Below are 24,145 nucleotides of genomic sequence, written 5' to 3'. Positions count from 1 at the left end.
CACGTGTCCAGACCCCTATTCTCATCCTTCTCTCCCTCCCCTCCCCCTCTCTCTCTAGCCAGGTCAAAGCGGTCGACTCCACTAAACCAGAGCTCGGAAAATATCTTGGATGTTTCTCATTCCTCCCCACCTCTTGAAGCATGGCAGTGGATCAACAGTCACACACACACTCCCTTCCACCCTCCTTCACATTTCCCTTACTTTCGTCACTCACTCCTAACCCCTCACTTTCCCCTCCATCCCTCTCCAACCTCAACATCCCTTCTCTTCATGAGCTACCCTCGCCTCCCTCTTGACCAAAACCTCAACCAGACATTGGCTTTCTCACTTGAACCACAATTCAGTTTACATGGATTTCTTTTCATTCAATTTTTTACGTTTCTGGCTCTAGCCAGTTCCACCTCCTGGCTCAAAAGGAGAAAACTGGATAAAACTCAAACCTTCTACTACATGTGTGACATCTCACTCAGTCTCGAATACAACGGGGTGTGTCTAATCCAGAATGCTGATTGGTTAAAACCGCATTCCAGCTGGTGTCTATTTCACAAGTTACCACCGGCCAAACCAATGACGCTGAAATGCCCATTTACTCGGTTCCATCTCACTGAGCAATCCACTGTCTCAGACAGGAAATGTATAACAAGAAGCTCCACTATAAAAAAGCATCTAGACATTATCTTCCATTTCTTTAAGATAAGCATTTGGTTTCCAACAGCAGAGATTTGTATAAACCTTTGCTGTCTGTCTCTCCGACTTCTGACATTTTGTTTCAATATTGAATTGCGATTTCCACCCTCCCATATAAAGTGAATGTACCCGAAGGAGCCAGACAGCAAATTGAGCTGGTTGTCATAGCAACACACAAAACTTGTTTTCAGTTGACTAGCTAAATCGATACTTTGTTGCGGAGACTAAAATGGATGAGTGGAATTTGTTGTTATATTTTCAGCGGCATGACTATGGATGAAGGGGGAAAGGGAGATAGCAATAATACCCAGGGCATGCAGACTTGGAGGATACTGCATTGAATGACGGCAGGTAGCCTAGTGGTTTGAGCGTTGGGCCAGTAACCGAAAGGTTGCTGGATCGAATCCCCGAGCAGACAAGGTACAAATCTGTCGTTCTGCCCCTGAACAAGGCAGTTAACCCACTGTTCCCTGGAAGGCCATCACTGTAAATATGAATTTGTTCTTAACTGACTTGCCTAGTTAAATAAAAGGTTCAATTAAAAATGTATATAAATATGTAGAGAAACGCTGTAACGGGAATAAGGGCTGTGGCGTTGCTTTGAGGGCTGGCTAGCAGAGAATAAAAAAGTTGTTGGCTTCAAAAATGTCACTAAGGAAGAGTATAACAACCTTCTCCGACAATTTCATGTAAATGTACTCCGGAGTGGGTTCAGCTGGTTCCTAAATGACCCGCCCATCGGTCACAGCTGGTGCCTTATGAAGGACACTGAATTTACCACCTCCAATCAGCTAATAAGGCAAGGAAAGGATATCAAACAGCCACCCTCCCATCACCGATAAGGACATGGCCCAGCTCCAAAACTCCCAGGCTCTGAATCCCAGGTCACCAAGAGGTCTGGTCCAGAAAGAGTGGTTCGACCTCCAGTTACATCTGGGTCAAACTAAAGCCCAACCCATTCCTCGTAAAAACAGACGAGAACGGTCTAAGGTATGTTGTTCAAAGTCTGTTTGTGTTATTTCTAAGTTGCACCCGTAATTAGGCTACTGGAAAACTATATTATAATAATGCATTCTCTCTCTCGGATACGCCACTCTCGCATATAACGAGGCCACAAAGAATCATCTGGACCCAAGGGAGAGGGGCAGGGAGTCCAAGAGGGGATGTATGTTCGAGCAGCCAGGGAACCCACTATGCCCGGTGGCATCACTAGAGAAAAATCTATTGAAATGCCCAGAGAACGCCCTTAAATTTGATCTCCAGGGAGTGTGTATCGGGGACTCGATCTGGTAGTCAGAGTCAGAGCCGATGGGCGTGAACTATCTGGCAGCACTTCTACCCAAGAACTGCTGGGCAGCGGGAACAACTACATACACAAATCACAGCATCAGGACCACGACAGTCCAGAAACTGGCCAATTCTGGTTTAGAAGCGAGGGAGCTACTGGCGTCCATCACTGACACAGAAAACGCCGGAGCAACATCCTGGCCGAAAAACAAAGACAACAATGCAGCACCATCAAACACCCAAAAGGCTGGAGCAAGGCAGCAGCAGTAATAGTAGCACAGACCCCGATGCACCATCATCTAGGGGAATGTACAGATACATGTGACAAACAATAAGTAGCTATAGCTATGTCAGCTGTGGTGGATAGCAAATAGAATGTATGGTTTCATTTATTAAAATCCACTCAAATGAATGTCATGGAATGTGTGTCTTTTGTCTGAGCAGTGTCCTGACAAGACAGCGCATCTTCTCTGCCAGGCAAAGTCGTGCATCATAAGCTAACTACAAAACAGCTTAAACAAATGCAAACGGAGCTACTTTGTTGTTATTCTGACTGCACTTTTTGACGTGACTGTAACTTACCCGGAGTTGGCAAGCTAGCAAGCTTGAAAGCAAGGGATAAGAACATTGCCAGTCCGCTCTAAAAGTTCCATTGCCATACTACTGGGTCGCGTCTATAGATACAGAAGACAAAGCCTGAACGACTGGGTCGCGTCTATAGATACAGAAGACAAAGCCTGAACGACTGGGTCGCATCTATAGATACAGAACACAAAGACTGAACGACTGGGTCGCGTCTATAGATACAGAAGACAAAGCCTGAACGACTGGGTCACGTCTATAGATACAGAACACAAAGACTGAACGACTGGGTCGCGTCTATAGATACAGAACACAAAGCCTGAACGACTGGGTCGCGTCTATAGATACAGAACACAAAGACTGAACGACTGGGTCGCGTCTATAGATACAGAACACAAAGACTGAACGACTGGGTCGCGTCTATAGATACAGAACACAAAAGACTGACTAGATGTGTGTCAGGACTTTATCTTGTGGAAGGATGAAATAGTATGAATCAAAATAATGTTTTTAATGAAAATATGTCGATCATTATTTGAATATGTTGGTAGCCCGTTGTATAATTGTGATAATGCCCGAGAAGCCAGGGTTTGGATGATATATTGGCACGGTTTGCCGGCCTTTCGACTTCGCCTCGGGCCTAACAACACCCGCGCCAATATGTCCTCCAAAACACTGGCTTCTCTGGCATGATCACTTAATCACCTTGCTCTCCAAACACCAAAAACCACAAGAACTCACTAAACACTGAAGTGTTAAAACAGTGTGTGTCAGCACGCGTGTGTGTGTACACGTGTTTGTGTGTGCGTCGCATGCATCCGTGGGCGCGCTCGAAGTCTGTGTGTGTCAAGTCCATGTGTGTGTTCCCATGCGAGTGTACATGGAGCTGACCAGCTAACGCAGTACAGCAGCGAGGCAGCAGTCTTCATGGCTGGTGTCCAGCGCCAGGACCAATCACCACCTTAAATCATGACAAACGGACAAGCGCCAGCTAACGTAAACAACCACCGTCTGATTCAACTCCATTCACCTCCAGACTGGAACTAACGTCACGGCCAATATTGCATGCAGACACACCCGCACTATAGACCAGTATGAACCGCAGTGCCAACTAGATTAATGACACGAGTTGGTTTCCCACCGACACTGCAGACCAAGCCACATACTTCATTCAAAAACTTTATCCACAAATGGACAGTACAGGGACTGAAGAGACACAGCCATTTTACACACCTTGTATTGCAATTTGCACTATATATTATGTATTAGATCTAGATATGATGTGTATGGACTGACATGCAGGCTGTGTGTGACGTTTTAAATGTGTGTAGTTCAGTCCTTGTTCTGTACCATGTATTGTGTCATGTTTCATGTGGACCCCAGGAAGAGTCGCTGATGCTTTTGCAGCGGCCAATGGGGATCCTAATAAACACCAAATAGGGACAGTGTAACAGACTACTGTTCAAACCCAACACGTGTATACATTCCCTTACTGTGTATAGACAGCTTGTCCACATGCTACTGAGAAAGCCGCAGTGGGCCTATTGACTTACATAAATAGAGTGGGACTAATCTGATGACTCTTCTGAGAGAACTACAGTGAGACAATATCATTCCCCATCCAAATCAAGGACAGGGATAACAGCCCTTTACTCTGTCTCCGACTTCCCTATCCTCCCTCGTTCCCGCTCTTCCTGCCTTTGCGCTGGCCTCTCACTCTCTTCCCGTCTCTCTCCATCCTTATCCCCCCGCAGTTTCCTTTTCAGTAGAAGGATCTATTTTTTTTGCCCTGACCACCATGTTAGAATATTGCAGTAGTTTACGATGGTCAGACCAGGCAGTGCTGAATTAATCAATCATCAAAGTGGTAGAGAAACATCCTTTTTCATGATAGATTGCACTTGAAAAGGAACCCAAGCACAAGCTCATTTCTGCACTCGGGCCATTGTGGCCTTAACCTCGCCGCGCTCTCGCGCTCTCGCGCTCTCGCTCTCTCCTTCACCCCTTTCCATATCTCTTCCTTTTCCCCTCATTCTCCCCCTCTCTCGCTCCCTCCCTTTCGGTTTTTCCTCTTTTGCAGGTGCTTCCTGGATGTCTGCTTGTCTTTCAGTGCCATCATTATCATATTAAATATGCCCGTGTTACCGGATCTGAGCTCACCTACAGTGTCTGTCAGTCTCTCCTGCCTTTCTGTTCCATCTTCCAATGTAAACACGTTACTCTCCTCTTTCTTCTAAACACGAATGTGTGTCAGCGTGCTCATGTTGCATTCAGAAAATATCAAATGCGTTTACCAAACGGAATCACGTGAAATTGAACACCGGACTGTGTATGTGTTATGTATGGTTGTCCCCGGCTAAAAATCTTGGTCGGCCAAGAGTCGTCTGTTCCTCCGACCAATCGATTGGTAGATATATTTAAACGTGTATTTGTCCATATAGACATATCCTTTGTGTTTTTAATCAATTCAACTATATTCACTGAGATGGTGTGATGCTTTAAGCATTCTGTTTCATTAAATAATTAAGACACACAAATGACTAGAGGTCGTCCGACCAGCAAATTATTTGATTGTGCCGGGCCTGGCTCAGACATGCTAGGCTAGTGTTTAAAAAAAAAACACGACAGCGAGTGACTGTGTGACGAGCACCCATTGTTTCTCTCTCCTCCCTGTTGCATAGACCACCACAGAACATCAAGTGTTTATCCCTCTGTCCATGTTGCTGAAGCTGGAACATAATTACAGACCTTTCTGACTGAAAAGTTCTGTCACCGAAATCTAAAAAACATTCCCCAAACTCTCAACCCCTCCTCTCTTGCACGTAACCAATAGGAAGTGACCTATAGCATATCACGATCACATCAATATATTGGTTATGACAAACGCCGAACACCATAAGAGCAAAATGGATGCAAAGGACCTGACAAATAAACTCGAAATGGGGTAATATTTACAGGCTGCTCTTGAGGTAAAGGGGAAGTCAGATGTGAGGAATACATTTGACTCGTTGTAGAAAATACTGAAGATCAATAAAAACAAGGTAAGGAGCCAGCACTGCGTGGATATTAAGTGTACCAAACAGGTGCTGTATAGATTACAATATTATTTTCTGACTTTTGGAACAATGTAAACACTAAATACATTATAAGCGTATCAGACTGTCAGTTAATGTTTTTTTGTTTGTTAAGCCTTCATTACAGCAAAGACTAAAAATAGTCACATTCAATCGTGAATTGGTGCTCATGGAATCAGCAGGATATTAAACAAAAACTCAAGCAGTTAACAGAAGCAGGATCTGCATTATTTCTGTGCATTCTGAAAGTATTCAGACCCCGTAAAACTTTTCCACATTTTGTTACATTAAAGCCTTATTCTAAAATGGATTCAATTGTCCCCCCCCCCCCCCCATCAATCTACACACAACATCCCATAATAACAAAGCAACATGTTCAGACATTTTTGCAAATGTATTTAAAAAAAAGTATTCAGACCCTTTACTCAGTACTTTGTTGAAGCACCTTTGGCAGTAATAACATCCTCTAGTCTTCTTGGGTATGACGCTACAAGCTTGGCACACCTGTATTTGGGGAGTTTCTCCCATTCTTCTCTGCACATCCTCTCAAGCCCTGTTAGGTTTGATGGGAAGCCTTGCTGCACAGCTATTTTCAGGTCTCTCCAGAGATGTTCGATCGTGTTCAAGTCCGGGCTCTGGCTGGGTCACTCAAGGACATTCAAAGTCCCGAAGCCACTCATGCGTTGTATTGGCTGTGTACTTAGAGTCGTTGTCGTGTTGGAAGGTGAACAGTCACCCCAGTCTGAGGTCCTGAGCGCTCTGGAGCAGGTTTTCATCAAGGATCTCTCAGTACTTTGCTCCGTCCATCTTTTCCTCGATCCTGACTAGTCTCCCAGTCCCTGCAGCTGAAAAACATCCTCACAGCATGATGCTGCCAACACCATGCTTCACCATAGGGATTGTGCCAGGTTTCCTTCAGATGTGACGCTTGGTACTCAGGCCAAAGAGTTTAATCTTGGTTTCATCGGACCAGAGAATCTTGTTTCTCATGGTCTGAGAGTCCTTTAGGTGCCTTTTGGCAAACTCCAACAGGCTGTCATGTGCCTTTTACTGGGGAGTGGCTTCCGTCTGGCCACGATCATAAAGGCCTGATTGGTGAAGTGCTGCAGAGATGGTTGTCCTTCTAAAAGGTGCTCCCATCAGGTTCTTGGTCACCTCCCTGACCAAGGCCCTTCTCCCCGATTGCTCAGTTTGGCCAGGGCGACCAGCTCTAGGAAGTGTCTTGGTAGTTCCAAACTTCTTCCATTTAAGAATGATGGAGGCCACTGTGTTCTTGGGAACCTTCAATGCTGCAGAAATGTTTATTCTCGGCGCTCGACGGACAATTCCTTCGACCAATTATTTTTGCTCTGACAACTGTGGGACCTTATAGACAGGTGTGTGCCTTTCCAAATCATGTCCAATCAAAAGTAGAAACATCAAGGATGATCAATGGAAACAGGATGCACCCGAGTTCAATTTCGTGTCTCATAGCACAGGTTCCAAATACTTACGTAAATAAGGTATTTCAGTTTCTAAAAAACCTCACTTTGCCATTATGGGGTATTGTGTGTAGATTGATTTTAGAGTAAGGCTGTAATGTAACAAAATGTGGAAAAAGGGAAGAGATCTGACACTGTCTGAATGCACTGTATATAAATGAGGTATAAAAGCCAGGCACATTTAACAGTTAGACTATTGATTATAGACCTATTTAAGCTGGGGTTTCCTCTCGCCTCACTTCCTTAGACTATAAGTCAAGGGCTGTTTTCTCCTCATTCTGCTGCAGCCTCCGCCACATTGTTCCCGACACCAATATGCTGGTTAACGTTGCTGTTACAGGATGCACATCGCAACATGGTCGAGGTGTTTCAGAACCACTGAAACGCCGGAGAAAGCGCATTTGTTATAAAATAACTTTTTTTTTTATTAGTGTTGCACCGTTGACTTACTTAATATCACAATATACCATTTCTGTAACAGGTCTTAAGAGTGATGGACTGTGCCATCCCCACGGCCTCCACAATGGATTAGTCCTCTCAGACAGGCACAAATCAGACAGGTGTCTTGTACACCATGATATAGATATATATTTTCTGCTACTGCTCAACTAAAGCGACCACAATATTGACCGGTCGACTAAAAAGGGGTCAGCTCTAGTGTTGTGTACACTACCGGTCAAAGGTTTTAGAACAACTACTCAATCAAGGGTTTTTCTTTATTTTGCACTATTTTCTACATTGTAGAATAATAGTGGAGACATAAAAACTATGAAATAACACATGGAATCATGTAGTAACCAAAAAAGTGTATATATTTTATATTTCAGGTTCTTCAAATAGCCACCCTTTGCCTTGATGACAGCTTTGCACACTCTTCTGATTGGCCCTACCAGGTTAGCCCTCCTAATCATTTTACCAGGGCCTTATCTTTGAGTACTACCAGGTATTGAGCCATACGGCTATTTCTTCCCACACAGAGTGCTCTCTCTTGCACCAAAATGGCCGCCATTTCCATAGAAAAAAAACATGAATTACAATCTACGGTCGCTTGTATATTTGGTTTCCTGTCCAAAGTGGCCTTTGGCATTGAAGAGGGCGTGACTGGCCATAGCTGAGAGGTCAGCGGCTCAGATAGACCCTGGCACTCCCTTATCTTCTATTTATATTCCCCCCCGACAACTTCGTACAGTGTTTGTGTGTTACTGGCAACAGCAACTCTCCCTCCATAGATCCCTAGTGTTTACTTCTCACTTCCTTATCTCTGGAACACTGCCATCGGACTGTGGGGGGAGAGAGAGGAGAGAAGTGTAGAGAGAGAAAGAGGAAAATGTGGAGAGAGAGAAAAAGAGGGTAAGGGTGAGGGGAGGACGAGAGAGAAAGAGAGAGAAGAGAGGGGGTGAAAGAGTAGAGAGAGAGGGAGGCATGCGGGGAATTTTATGGTTGGGAGATTGCCACCCTGCCAACGGACAGTGATTTTCTTTTCCCCTCAGAAACCTCCTTGTACTACAGTAGACGGTAACTCTAATCCTCACCAGTCAAATCCAGGCTGACAGGACAGGGCATCTGATTGCATTTAGGAGGGCCAGAGAGACCGTGACTACGCATAAACCACACATACTAAATTAGATGAAGCCCACAGGCACACACCCATAGTAAATGAGATGTGGACGACTAGCCAGCCAGGACCAGGCCACCACTGTGTGTAGCTGATGGAGTCAATCATTTAATAATAAAAACCCAGGAGTCCATCGGAAGTTAATCAGGAGTCCATCAGGCAGGCAGGGGCAAGGACGCCCCAGACAGACAGACAGTGTGAAGCAGAGAAGGCCCTAGTTTAGGCATGACAGCCAGTCAAACACACTGGCCCAGAAATACATACCCACATAAATACACACAGATAACCAGCACAGGGAGAGAACTGAATTGAAGCACACTATGTGGTGGTGAGGACTTGCAAACACTAAAGCAAGAGGTAAGAGACGGTAAGGCTCAAACAAATACTATGGTAATTTACTCCCACGTACAGAACCACACACACAAACAAACAAAGACCGGGGGAGTCGGAAGAGAATGGAAAAGTACACTGAGGATATGTAGATTCAAAAGGAACGGAAGTCACACAGAGACTTTGATCCAGGCAAACAACGACTAGCCCAATGAAATGTCCGTGAAAGGGTGCCGACTGTGTGCTTTAACAGCCAAATTCAGACCAGAACTGCTCAATGGAACCACATGGTGTTGAAATATAAATCCCCACTCTCTTATAAACAGTTTAGAATTATATCTAATAAAGTCATCACAACCAATGTCTGAAAATGTCAAAAGAAGTCACAAGTCTCACTGCATACACGAATACCGGTCCTTCAAAACACTGATTTCATACACAAGTTCCATCGAAACAGATGGAAGTGCTTACTTCAAAGCCCGTGATCAAGGTGAACGTACACAAGCATGTGAGGTGCGTAAACACACCTACTGTAAGTTGGGCCATTTGAAACAGATTAGTCTAGCTGCTATTTAGAGTCAATGCAAACAACACATAGCGGTTTATAAGCCATACGCTTAAATAGTGCCAACACCGCACTTTACATCAAAGTAGAAGCACATGATATTCTCTAAACGCAATGGTCTGTTTCAAGTACATTTCTCAAACATTCTCCCTCGTACACAACCGTATACACACAGACAGCCTGAGGGTACTTTCCATTAAATGGACAGACCCCTCCTTGTGCATCGTATTGCAATCATTTACAGTCTAACTACAGCAGTACAACAAGCTATGTGGCCCCAGCCCCCCTTTCCACTGCATTTCCCAAGCAGTGTCTATATCAACCTAATGCCTTTGCAACACTGAAATGAATTGAGAGCCACTGTGATCACACTGCCTCCTATAGCCCTATAAGATATTAATATTAAGAACATGCTCAGAATGAAGACGAGGACGGTGCTGAGAAGAGGGGTTTAGACTGAGAACTTGAGACAGTGTGCCAAGTACATAAACACCACCTTACCCTGAAATGTAGCCTACCAAGCCAGTTTCTGTCTGACTGGATCTTGACCATTGATTATTAACCTCAATTAAAGATGGATGGAAAATGGTTATACCTCCACTTGGGTCTCTATGTCGGGGCAGGGTGAAGGAGCTCCTCCCTGCCCTGTGGTCACTGGCCCTGAGGGGGTCTCACAGTCCGACCCTTCAGTCTCTGTTGTGGCAACTGGGGCCCTCTGATCCTCCAACTGGCCCTCCCTGAAAAGCCCCTGGAGTAACCCAGATTCCAGCTCTTCCCACTCCCTGTTGGTACAAGGGGGGTCCAAGGCCGAGCCGTCAGACTCCCAGTCACTGTCCCCGGTCATGGACCCAAGGACAAAGTCCACTCCCGACTGGGTACTCTCAGAGTACGAGTCTCCATAGTCCAGCTCCTGGGCGTCCTCGCATGCGGAACCTCCGTCGGACACCTGGGGGAACCGCTCCGGGGCGGCCAAGTAAACAAAGCTGTCGGAGCAAAGGAAGGCCCCATCGTCTGGCTCAGGGCAGGGTTTGGGGACAGGGCTGGGGGGTGTTGAGGATTCCAGCGGGGAGGGGGGGCAGTCCTGAGGGAACGGGGGTGGCACGGAGACCGCCAGGTAAACAAAACTGTCAGTGGCCACAAAAGCGTCAGAGTTTTTGCTGTCCAGGCCTGGCCCTCTTGGCTCATGCTTGACGGGGGACAGTGAAGGGGGGGCAGAGTCTCTTTGTTGGGCAGGGGAGTGTGAACGAGGGAGAGTGTCTTCAAGAGCTTTGGGGGTGCTTGTGGACCTCTGGTCCATGTCTTGCCCAGACATGTTCAGAGAAGAAACCTTATCTGCGGGGACAGAGCAGTTCCAAGTGTCTGATGACGCAAGTGTCATCCCCTCAGTGACATAGGTTGTCTCCTTAGCAATGTCACTAATCTCTGAAGAGAACAGCTCCGCTTGACAGGAAGTTAGTACATCAACATCCTCTGCAGCACTAACCCTGACTTCTCCATCTGAGTGGGTCAACCCAAGGGACCCACTGTCCCAACTAGGCTCAGGTTGCTCACATGCACTCCAGTCTGGCGCCCTCTCCTTCGCCTCCTCCACCTCCTGTTCTTCCCCTTTGGCATAAGGGTTCTGTGGGCTGGGGGATGGAGGAGGTGGGAAGGCCGTGTGGAGGCACAACCCTGTTTCCTCGCGCACCTCCTCGACCTCTTGAACCGATGACGACCCGCTGTCCAGTTCCCACTCGCTCTCAGCGGGCGGCTCGTGTTCACAGTCGTTCTGGGTGGTGTCGGACCAAGCAGTTCTGTCCGGCTGGGACATGTGGACCCCGCTTGAGTCGGACTCAGGGAGAGGTCCGCAGACCGAGTCCATCTCAATCGTCTCGGGAAAACTCTGCTCTTCTTCGCCTTCATAATCAATTACACATTGCTCTTCTTCATCGATATGATATTGTTCACCTTCAATGAGAACCTGGTGGAGGTCATAACAGAGTTGTGCTTCCTCCAGCTCGGTGTGTTCAGATGTCTGTAGTTGGACCTGGTCCATGTGTTCAGGACTAGGTGGTGGTGAAACTGAGAAGGGGTTTTCCAACCGGGACTCAGCGCAATCAGTCTCTGTCCTTTGATCGATATACATAGGGGCAGTTTCCACAAGACATACACAGGCATCAGTGGCTTCCTCCTGCTCCTCCTCTTCCTCCTCCTCCTCCTCTACACTAGCTAGGGTGTTGGGCTCTGTTGCCTCACTAGATTCAGGGTCCACAGAGCTCTCCCCTCCCTCCTCCTCTAAACATTGTCTCTCCAGCTCTAGGAAAAGATCATCTGAGCCGGCCCCTGAGCTGGGGCAGGGGGAGGCACTTGGGGCCCTAGGCCCACCAAAACCTGTAGGAGGGGTCAGAAGGGGCCAATGTCCAGAAGACTCTGATTGCTGGGGTTCCCAGCCCTCTCCAGAGTCCCCCTCCCAACATCGGTCCATTATCTCCCTACTCTCCAGCTTCAGCATTGCCTCCCACTCCCTCTCCTCCTCTTCTTCAATTTCTCCTTTCTTATCCGCCACTTCTGCCCCCTCTCTTGTCCCTTCTTCCTCCCCTTTTCCTTCTTCCTCCATGTCCACTTCTTCCTCCATGTCCACTTCTTCCTCCAGCTCCTGTAAGATCCTGCGTTCATCCTCCTCGAATTTGAGCTCAGAGGCGGTTCGTTGCCGGAGCTCACCATTAGGGGGAGCCCAGCCCAAGAGTCCCACTTCACCCTCCTCCTGGCTGAGGCAGGGGGTGAGTGGCAGCCCTCCATGGGCCAGCCCCTCCTCTTCCTGGAGGAAAGGTGAGGGGGGGTCCAGTAGGTAGAATGACTCCTCGTCCAGGTCACTGTCCTCTCCCAATAAGGGTGGCAGGGGGGGCAGGACTGGGAAGAGGTGGCGCATGCCCCCGTGGGACCGCTTTCCCCCTCTCATGCTTCGGGGCCAGGTGCGTGCTTTGGTCGGGGGGCAGAACACAGGTTTCGGTGGGGCCAACTGGGGTAGGAGAGGGGCTTTGTCCAGGTCTTGTTCTAGGAGAGGAGAGTCCGTCTCTCTTTCAGAGTCAGAAGCCTTGGCCGCTTCAGGACTCTCCTCAGTAATTATCTTGATACCAGCTTTGGGAGATACAGCCGGGCGCCTATGATGCTTGTCCTTTTTTTTGTCCAGCTGGGCGGTAGCATTGGGACTCTGCTGTGGGGTGCCCCCAGAGCCCTGATGGGGATGGGTAGGTAACTGCACCAATGGTTGTTCTTTTGAGGGGGAGGGTAGTGCGTGTGTTTGCTTGTGTTGTTTTTGGAGCAGGGGGTGAAGTTGTTTTTGCCTGCTGACAGGGTGCTGTTGGAGGGGGGGAATGGGACTCAGTGTCAACGAAGGGGAGGATGAGACAGGAGGAGTGTGAGGACCCCCGGACGACACAATGGAAGGTGAGTAAGGAGGTAAGGGGGGTGTGGAGGTGAGGGTTGGTGGCGGAAGTAGAGAAAGTGGAATCGCAGGACCGGACAGACGCTTCTCAGCACTCTCCCCAGGAGAAAACTCAAGCCTCTCTGCAAACTCTGGGTAACTGGGGGGCATAAACGCCTTCCAGGAGCGACGATTGGGGTTGTCTTTCTTATCGCCGCCCTGGTGGCGCCTTTTTACTGCGGCTGCCCCACAGGAGGCAGAGGACAAGGGTGTGATGGGTAAACCAGAACCACCGCAACTTCCAGGTGGTGACATGCTCTGGGGATCACCGGTTAGCTTGAGGGCATCAAAGATCACCCTTTCGTCCAGTCTTTTAACTCCGGCATCAGCGTGCGCCCTTGACACAAAGACGCTCCCTAAGTCAGCCCCGATGGTGCCGTTGCTGGAGAGGGTGCTGGCCTCTCCGCCGCCGCCAGAGCCCAGGGTGCTGCGCGAGGGCTGGCTGAGCTTGGAGGAGCCCTGGTCGATCTGCTCGTTGATGCGCATGGTGTCGTAGATGGAACGCTGGGGGACATAGCAGTCCTCGATGTAGGCCTCATCCTCGTCCCCCTTCCCCAGGCATCGGGGGTTTTGCCTCAGGCAGTCCGGCCGGCTCAGGGGCTTTCCCATTCCTCAGCTGCCCCTGGGGGAGATACCCTGACGGCCTGCAGTGGTCCTTTATAGGGGCAGGGTGGCCCCCCTCGGGGACGGGGCCAATAAGTATTCCACAGAAAACAATGGGGAAAATACCTTAATGGTTGGGTTGAAAATAGTTCAGTCGCTCAACCGTTCCCGGTCCAATCCACAATCCCAAACATGAATCCGCTTCAATGACCAAAATGTCAAAAGGTTTGCAATCTACATTACAAGTCCATAGGTCCACATGTTACTATGTCACCTCAATAGCAGTGCAGCAGCATATTCCGGCACTGTCTGAAATGCAGGGGAGCATCAGTGAGTGAGTGTCCTGCATGCAGATGCTCCTCTCCTCCGGCAGCATATTAATGAGCACTGCTCGTTTGGAAGGTTATCAGGAAGGAGGCAGGGGCGGTCTCGTAGACGTCCAAAGTCCAGAACGAGGTGAGTGCCGTGGAGATAACAACCCTTTGTTCCTTTTTGTTCCGTTTGACTTTAACTCCCCCCTCACACACGCACACAGTCGTTCAACTCCCTACTCCTGAATCCTTTCCCACTCTTCAACTCCGTCCTTCCCTTCCTGCTCTCCTCGCTCGGCCACAACAGGATAAGCAGCAGAGAAGGGTTGAGCAACGGTCTCAGTGAGAAGCAGCCAAAGAAGTGTGTAAAGTCTCCTTTTAAGGTGAGAAATCCACTACTCCCTGATATAAAAAGAGGTTGTGCAGGAGGTGAGAAATCCACTACTCCCTGATATAAAAAGAGGTTGTGCAGGGGGTGAGAGAGGAAAAAAAGTGCAGATCCAATGGCTTTGTTGATGTTTTTCTGTCTTGGTTCAAGTTTGTTGTCAACCCAAAACCATGGGAATGACTTAATAAAAGAGTTGATCCTTTTGAGGGAATCAAAACAGAAGCAAAAAATCTCATACAAAGTAACCGAGCAGTCAATCATAGCCTGTTTTGGTCCTGTGAGTCCTTGCAGACAGACTATATTTTCTCTCTCCTTTTCCTCTCTTCCAATCTCATCACAAAGCATGAGTGATGTGTGTCTGAAGGCAGCGGCCCGCTCTGTGCCTGGAATGCTCCTTCATCCCCCTTGCTGACATCATCATTATCCTCATCATCAGCGATAAAAAAGTAAATCCCATCATCAGCCACTCCGCACAAGTCAGTCTTGCAATTCAAAAACCAGAACAAAGAGATCCAGACCTTTTTCCTATCGTAGACGAGACGCCTGTCTATCATCTCCCACCTTCCATCACGCTGCTCATCCACAGCTCCAGTCAAGAAGAGACAGTAAATTCAGAGCGGAGGCTGAATCCGGGAGGGGGTGAGAGGGTTCGTTAGGGAGAGATGGTAGGTGGGGGGGGGGGGGGGGGTGTGAGCCCAGTCCAGCCAGGCAGAGCTGCTGTGAGTCGTGGGACTGTATCCAGAGGGCAGAGACCCAGACAGTCCGAGACCCAGTCTGAGCGCTGCCTCCGACTCTGCCTTGCAGGCGTTCTCTCTCCCAGACAATCCCCGGACACTCTCCTTCTTTCTCTCCCCACTTCTATATTTTTTTTTAGAGAGCTCCGTTGATGAGCGAAACAAAGCGCCACACAATCCCAATTCTTCTTCCTCTGTTTTTTGTGTTGCAGGCAGGCTTCCTTGCTTTCTTTCTGTCGCTCAGTCTCTCTGTTCTCAGGCCACTACACAGACTGAAATGGTTTGCAGCTGCTAAAAAAAACCTCACAATTTTTCCTCTCTCTCTCGCTCGCTCACTCAGTCACTCCCCCTTCTCTGTCTCTCTTGCTCACTCACTCGTTTCTTCTGTCTCGCTCTCTCTTTCAAACTGTTTTTGTTTAAATCCAGCTCCGCTGGTTCGGTTTCCTGCTCTGGTATTAAAACACAGGAAGTGCTCCAATCATGCTGGTTTCCTCTCCCGAAAAAAAACATGTGAGAGGGGTGGGGGAGTGAGCTACAGATAGGGAGAGGAAGGAGGGGTGCATGGAGGCAAAGAGAGAGAGGGGGGGGGGGGGGGGTTGCTTTTTAAAAATAAATCACGGGATAACGAGAGAAGATTATCCCACGCTAAGCACCCGGCAAATCATCTTTCAAACTGAACGGATAAATAGACTGAGGATAAAATGAAGACTAACACAGGTGAGGGGGTTTGTTGCTAGGCAGGATGGTACTATTTCTCAGTGTTCACAAGCTCAGGAGGAGTGAAAGAGAGACGCTAGTATTGTGAGACTGCTACATTCATCACTGCTTTGTAATCCAGAACTGAATCTCCTGGGCAAATCACCTCCCCCTCAGAGCACAAAAACGCTGTCCGCAGAGAGGCAAATGATACAGAGAAACAGTGAGCGAGAGAAAGAAAGAAGGAAAGAAAGCGGGAGGGATGGAGGGAAGAAGGGGAGGGGAGAGTGATTGAGGGAGGGGAGCTGCTAGCAAGCCAGAAAAAAAAAAGAAGAGAGGCTTATCAATAACGGCTTTTGTATTTTCCAAAATAAACAGTCTATATGCACACAAGGAAGTAGAGCCTCTATCTATCCTGTTCCCCCTCTCGTTCCTCTTTTTTTCCAGGTTTCCAAGCAGCCGGTTGCTATTCTCCAGCGTGACAGTGTAAAACAACATGGAGAAGAGACCCAAAAGTGGTCAATATTCACAATCACAGTCTCCACTTCTGCATTCCCGTCTGCCGCTCTAGTGTAACCCAATCCAGCAAGGAGAGGAGTGTGTGTGTGTGTGTGTGTGTGTGGTGGGGCTCAGGGGCAAAGGAGGCTAGGGGTTACAGAAAAGGGGGCCTCAGGATGCCACACCAAAAATCTACGCACACAGTCGGGGGAATCCAGCAAGCATGACAGCAACCCCTGGTACCAGACAAAAGTGGATTATTTTAACCAATGATGTATATAAACCCTGGATTGCTGATGCTATGTATTGGCCATTGAGTCTTTGAAGCCACCGGTCAGCCATATTGGCTCTCCCCAGTAAGAGCAGTTCTCCATTCCATGAATGTAATTCTTCAATGTTTCAATTAAATGTAAGTATTTTTTGTTGTAGTAGTGGGGACAGTAACATTCGTAATCTCAAATGTACTTTATACTTACAACATTTTTTTTGGGAACGGTGGGGAAGTGCCAAGATGGAGGCACAGTGGCTTCAACCCAGCGGCCCCTATCAGTCATCTAGTGTATATATAAATCATTGATTTTAACCAAGTTTGTTTTTCTCCTTGTATCCCTGATACAGTGCCTGTTGTGGTTCAGTTCCTCCTCCTCCACTCGTTCTTCTCTCTTATCCTCCCTTCCCTTTTACAGTTGCTATGACTGTTCGTTTAAAGACCTCTGGCAGAGACAGCAGCCGATGTGAACTCAACTAACGCATGCCTGCCTTCTCCCTCTCGCTCGCTCTGTCGCTCTTTAGTCCACACACATTCTTCACTTGATAGGGGGAGGGAGTGCTCTCTCTCGCTTTCCCTCCCCCCTCTCTCTGTGGTCTAACTGTTGCTGCGAGCCGCCCGTGGCCTGCATGTCAAACACGCTAAATACTCCACTCTTCCTTTTTAACTCCCTCTCCCCCTTCTCCCCTCTCTCACACCCTCTGTCAGTTGTGGTGCAGCTGTCATGGCTGCGTCCAAGGAAAACGTCTTCATAGAAACAAAAGGGGTTTGTCCCTCCTCTGCTCAGCCTCCCCCCCAAAAGCTTCCTCAGTCTCGCGCGACCTCCTACACTGCCCCCGCAGCACAAGCCGCTCCAAATTGAACCGCGCACACATGTAGGCCAGCTACCAGGAGAGCTGGAACGCCAGTGAGGGGAAATGAGCAAGGGATAGAAAGAAAGAGGGAAGAACACAAGGGGGACACAGGAAACAGAATACATCAATACTATTATTTATTTTTTACGCCCTCTCTGCCGTCTCCATTTAGAATGTGTCGGATTTGATCATTCCATCCTTGACCCCTTTCTTGCAGTCTGTGACCACCCCCCCCCCAACTCCTCTCTTCTAAATTGTCATTCATCCCCCGTTCATTTGGTCTGTCACGGCTGCTTAAATGAGTCACAGTTCTACCTCAGACAGGAAGAGGGAGGGGCGAGCAGGCCCCAAAATCCCCCAGTGAGCTACACACAGTGGGGACTCAAAGCAATGGAATCCATTACCGTTTAGCCGTCAGCCAACAAGGCCATGCTGTAGGTCTCTAGACTTTATACCATAATGTAGACCGACGACCGTCTCCGCAACGTCAGTAGAGCCGTTTGGTGATATATGCAGGTGTCTACAGGATACTGACAGTATTGACTTTGCTGTGGCTGGTTTACCCACAAGAGAACTCCTGTAGAAATGAAAGTGTGCCCTCTCTCTCGCTCCTTTCCCTGTATTTCTCCCCCTCTCCTTTCCCCCTCTCCCTTTCAACAGAACAATCATATCTCACCATCTATCCATATCGCATCTTTTTAAAGCACTGTTGTCATTTAAGGCAATTCTCTCCCCTTTCTCCCTCCCCTCTTTCCATTCCCCCTTCCCTTTGCCTCCTCTCTCTTGCCTCCATTGCCTCTGCCCCTTTCTCACACTCGTATCCAGGCAGCAGGGAAGTGCTCTCCCCCTCGCTCTCCCTCTCAGCAGCAGTTTAATTATTAACTAGCAGCGTTGTACCTGAGCGGCTCAATGTGGCCATTGTCTGCCCCCCCCACCCTACAGACACAAAGACAAGCATGACAAACCCCCCAGCAACTTTAACCAGGCTGCCACAGTACATATAGTGAATAACAGGCTTGTCAATCAAATGAATACTGGGGGTACAATACTTTTAGGTGTTACAGATTGTTTAACTAAAGTCATGTGGCCAAGTGGACACATATGGTTTCTGAAATGAAGAACTCACACCTTCATACCTGAAAGACGTTGCCAAACTACAGTGTTACGCATCATTAGGGTCTGAATATGGGGCCCGTATGTGAACGTTAAAGTTTTTTCCACATCCTAATCATGGTCAAATTAGAGGTCACATTTCTGCTTTGTTCCTCGTTTCTGTGTTTTGCTAATTAAAAATAGACACGCACACGCACACGCTTTCTTCCTCTTTCCAAACAACACCTGTGCTGGGCCCTGCTGTGGCCAGTGAAGAGTGAGTGAGAGGGCCAACTCCCCCCACACACACACACACCATTCTACTATCCATGGTATCCCATATTCCCAACTCTGAGTGTATACCGACATCACATACATTCTTCTACGCAGATTATTGGGCTTCTTAATTTGACACATTAATCTAGTTGTGTAGTTTATGTAAAGAAGCAGTGTATTTGTTATGGTTGGGCTGGTAAGTGAGGACAGTGGCGATAAGGGATGAGGAGAGATGTGCTGTGGCATGCCTGTCTAATTCACAACAGCTGAGACAATACAGGACCTCGATAGCAGGGAGAGGGAGAAAGAGGTCACACACACACACACACAGTGTGTGTTCTCACTCAGTGAGCATGGTAGAGGAAGGGTCAATCTGAAATGAATCTGGTGTGATTAGTGAACATTTTGTTAACCTGATCCAATCGACCCTTTAGGATGGAAAATAAACAAAGACAAAAATGAACCAAAAGAGTTGATGAACAAAAGGAGTTAAATCAATAAACAGAAAGTGGAGCCCCACAAAATCAGGCCAGGTCTCTGAAGATGATAAATGAGGAACGCAACCATGCAAGTCCCGGGGAAGATCTACTGGAACACCTCATCGACATGACATCACATTACCAGTAAGTCACGTCCCTTTCAATGTAAACTATCTATCAAAGATTCTTCAGGAAAAAGAGCCAATTTCACATTGGGGTTCCCCCCTAATGATTAGGTGAGGGGGGATTAACAAGAATTGAGGGAGTTGTAAACTGATCCAAGAGCTGTGGCTATGGCCCAATCCTACCCGAAGCGTGCACATCAGCTACATCATACACCCCCCCCCCCCCAGAATCCTTTACAGCACGTCTCTGAGGATTTAGTTGGAGGGTGGAGGGAGAGATGAGAGATCTGACACACACCACACGCAGGGACGGGTCTATCTCACCTAGGTTTATATACTATTCAAAATCATTTCAAATACTTTAGCTGGCCTCCATTGAGCTTGCCTGTCGCACTGAACCAATAAGAACGTCCAAAGTCCCAAACCATGCTCACTTAGCACTCCAGGCAGGCTAAAGCAGACGCTCTAAAGAATTTGAACGATTTTAAATAGTATTTGAAACCAGGATGGGGGCCTATGCAGCAGGGAGGGTGGAGAGAGAGAGAGAGGGGGGGGGGGGGGGGGGGGGGGGGTGAGGACAGCAGAGACGCGAGGGCATGATTTAAGGAAGGATTCCTTATCCGTCACCTCTGTCCCCATTACCAGCCCTACACAGGAATTCCCATTTGTAGTGGGGGGACTTAAAGCTTCACAACACCTCAACTCATCCCTATCCCGCTCCGTAGACTATGTCAGCTGCTCTGGGGCAAAGGGACATGCAGTAGAGCCACACCCTGGAGTCTGTGTATGAGTGTGTCAGAGGATGTTTCTAATTCCAGCCTTTTTCAGGGGGCGTGTCCGGAATCTCAGCTGTCTCCCCACCCTCCACACACATCCTCCCGAGAGACACACACACACACCTAGTGGGCACACAAAGCACCCCTAAACACACAAGTGAACTCTGCTGATCACATAAGAGCACATGTACGCAGACAGTATGGCCAGCTATAAAAACATACTTGATAAACAGTCAGACTTGTCCGAACACGGGCCAACACGCCACATGTACGGAGAGGGACTGAGAGGGACTGCCGCGAGGCCACTTAAAAACACCACCACCCTACCCCTCCCTTTTTCTCTCATCCGCCCCTCCGTCTCTTTGTGACTCGACTTCACTAATCTGACAAGATCCTCTTGCACCTTACCCCCTAATCGTTACCACCCCCCCTAATCTCAGGCATGATGACATCATCTCTGTGGATTGGTCTTTTTTCCCTTCAGTCTAAACTGGGGTCTGGTGGGGGGATGGGATGGTGGAGCAGACAGGCTAGTCTGCTTTCAGGGCAGACAGACATGTTTAGGTTTGAAATGACCTGGCGAGATCCATTACAGCCCAGAGAGGAGAGTGGGACGTAGAGGGAGAGGGGGCTTGAGAGGGAGATAGAGAGGAAAGGAGAAGAGGGAGGGGTGAAATGTGGCAAGTGGGCTCCCTGAGTGAATGAAAGAGGATCTTAGGGAAAGGGAAGTCTTGCTTATCCTCATCTGACTCTCTCTCTTTCTACCTCACTCCTCACCACCTCCCTCTCTCTCTCTACCTCTCACTCCTCACCACCTCCCTCTCTACCTCTCACTCCTCACCACCTCTCTCTCTTTCTACCTCACTCCTCACCACCTCAATCCTCACCACCTCCCTCTCTCTCGTTCTACCTCACTCCTCACCACCTCCCTCTCTCTCTCTTTCTACCTCACTCCTCACCCTCCCTCTCTCTTTCTTCCTCACTCCTCACCACCACCTCCCCCTCTCTCTCTTTCTACCTCACTCCTTACCACCTCCCTCTCTCACCTCTCCCTCTCTCTTTCTACCTCTCACTCCTCACCACCTCTCCCTCGCTCTCTTTCTACCTCACTCCTCACCACCTCCCTCTCTCTCTCTTTCTTCCTCACCACCTCTCTCTCTTTCTACCTCACTCCTCACCACCTCACTCCTCACCACCTCCCTCTCTCTCTTTCTACCTCACTCCTCACCACCTCCCTCTCTCTCTCTTTCTACCTCACTCCTCACCACCTCCCTCTCTCTCTCTTTCTTCCTCACTCCTCACCACCACCTCCCCCTCTCTCTCTTTCTACCTCACTCCTCACCACCTCCCTTTCTCTCTCTCTTTCTACCTCTCCTCCTCACCACCTCCCTCTCTCCCTGTAGACCCCTTCCTATGCACCCAGACTAACTCTTCATGCTCTAGATACAGCGCCGGCTGTACTTTTACAATGTGCCATTATTACTGCTCTTACTACTGGCTGTAGTCAATGCCAGCAATGCCCAGCTTGTGTCTACATTTACACTGGAACATTCCATTAAGCTGTCGCCCTTCTCTTTTCCTCTCGCTCGCTAACTGCTATTCAGCTATTCACCGATTTCTCTTTCTCTCTCTCCCCCCTTTCGCTCCTCTCCCTGCTCGTCTTCTGCCAAACATCCATCCCGCTTGCTCTCATTAAGAAGGGGAAAGAAAGGGATGGGGAGAAAGGAGAGAGAGAAAGTAGTGGGGGGGGCCAACCACAATATTAATAGTGTCGATAAATCAAGGGAGCACAGAATAAGAGACAGCACAGGGAGGAAGAAGAAAGCTCACCAAGACACCAGCTGAACCAATCAGAAACCAGTGTCCAGTAAGTCTAGCAACACACCCTCCAGTCAGATAAGGCTTGTCCTATATTTTAAACAGGTTTATAATTATCCCTTTATATTTGATATAATGACAACATAACCAATCATTAACACCATCTACTTAAAAATTCCACCATCTTAGGGAGCTACTGTATCTAGTGAATAAACAGAAAGGAAGGGGGGGTGTTGAAAACGTACCGACAGCCCGGTGCTTCTAGTGCAGAGGACGTGACAAAAAGCACAGGAAAAAAATATGTTTCATAGCAATGGACTCAGCCAGAAAGAACTGTCTGTGTTGTATAGTACTCATGAAATATCATTTACCATTTCACAATGAATGGACTCGGCCAGAAAGAACTGTCTGTGTTGTATAGTACTCATGAAATATCATTTACCATTTCACAATGAATGGACTCAGTCAGAAAGAACTGTCTGTGTTGTATAGTACTCATGAAATATCATTTACCATTTCACAATGAATGGACTCAGCCAGAAAGAACTGTCTGTGTTGTATAGTACTCATGAAATATCATTTACCATTTCACAATGAATGGACTCAGCCAGAAAGAACTGTCTGTGTTGTATAGTACTCATGAAATATCATTTACCATTTCACAATGAATGTAAACCAAAGGAAAGTAGCAGTACAATGGAGTGGCCCCGTTTCTGTATTGCCATTTCATAGGACACAGCAGATTCCTACGGAACGTTCTACAGCAGATTCCTATTGAGGGGGAAGGAGTAGGCTAATTATTGTGGGCTGGGTTAGCTAACCTGGGATTTCTCCTAGACGGCTGGGGGAGCATCGCTTGAAGAAGAAGAAAAAAAACGTCTGGTGTGCGAATCGCTCTGGTATCAAACTTAGCCTGGTGTCCATCACCGTGGTGACAGCCCTAACGAGTTCCAAGGGCTGGCGCCGGAGCAGTAGGGGGTCAGAAAGGGGGGGGTTGAGGGAATGTTATAAGAACGTTTAGACGCGAGCGAGTCAGCATGGGAGAAGAAGTGCGTCAGACACTTGAAGTAGAGCAGTGCTGCTGTGACTAAACTCTCGTCTCTGCCTCTAGAACTCAGTCACACCCCCTGTGATGCTCCTATGAATTATAGATCACTCCCTCCTTTCTTGCATATAAGCTCACTCAAGTCCCCTACGGTAACACATACATACATACCTCAGTCCCCATACCGCTCTTCTGCTCTAAAGGGAGTTGAATAAAGCGCCGAAGGAGGGAAACTGGACCCCCCCCCCCCCCCAGACTGCTCTATAAATACAGCTGAGAGCCAGAGGAATGACTTGAGTTAGGAGAGGGGTCACACTCCATCACAACACCCCCCTCACAGCCCACTGTAGGAGCGGAGTCAGGGAAGAAACGTCACCCGTCCAGAATCCTGTTTCCGCCAGTGATAATAGAGCAGCATTGAGGGGAAGGGAAGTAGCGAGAGAGCAAAGTTGAAGCTGGAGTTGATTTATAGAAGAGAGGATGCCACGGTACACTTCATACAGTAGGCAGAGTCCCACAGACAGAGAGAGACACGTACTCTCAAGCATCTGCGCTAGAAGAGGCTTAATCCACAAAGTTCAACGACCAAGAAGGGTCAAGTACTTTCCTCTGAGACCTCTCCCAAGAAATGGCTCTTATGTAACTAAAGGCTTTCAGAAGGTTCTGTGTTAGAGATTTTCTTATTTCAATAAGACGCACTAATACTGTTGCAGGTCAGAGTCGAGCGCCAGCTGATAGGTTCTAACAAAATGGCCACCAGAGCAACAACTGTGCAATACTATATACACAATGTCTGCTATATTTCTATGCACGTTTGTTGAATATAATTCAAACCGAAGTACGTCAAACTCAATTCTAGAAGAAATATAGCTTCACAACAACCCTAGCTGAACTGGTTCTAATAAATCCGTAATGCAATGTTTCCCAAATGGTGGCTTGTGGCTAGGTAATACTGGAGCTGTGGCCAGAAACATAGTTTTCCATTCTCTGAGGAGTCAAGACAATTCAGAAGGCTGTTCATTGATGCCGGCACCAAAAAAAATTGGGAAAAACATGCCAAGCTCACTTCTAGGAGGCTGTACTACAGCATAACCATAG

At 48.0% G+C, this 24,145-nt stretch overlaps 1 protein-coding gene across 33 annotated transcripts in view; it reads right to left on the bottom strand.

Moving 5' to 3' along the window:
* LOC110487604 (microtubule-actin cross-linking factor 1) overlaps nucleotides 1–24,145 on the bottom strand; it is a 253,063-nt gene that overhangs the window by 42,423 nt on the left and 186,495 nt on the right. The gene's annotated exons all lie outside the window — the stretch shown is intronic.

The sequence above is a fragment of the Oncorhynchus mykiss genome, chromosome 30 (assembly GCF_057628025.1).
Source record: "Oncorhynchus mykiss isolate SJ-2025 chromosome 30, ASM5762802v1, whole genome shotgun sequence".
Taxonomy (NCBI): Eukaryota; Metazoa; Chordata; class Actinopteri; order Salmoniformes; family Salmonidae; genus Oncorhynchus; species Oncorhynchus mykiss.
Note: the sequence above shows the minus strand (reverse complement) of the source record. Positions and strands in the feature narration are given on the sequence as shown.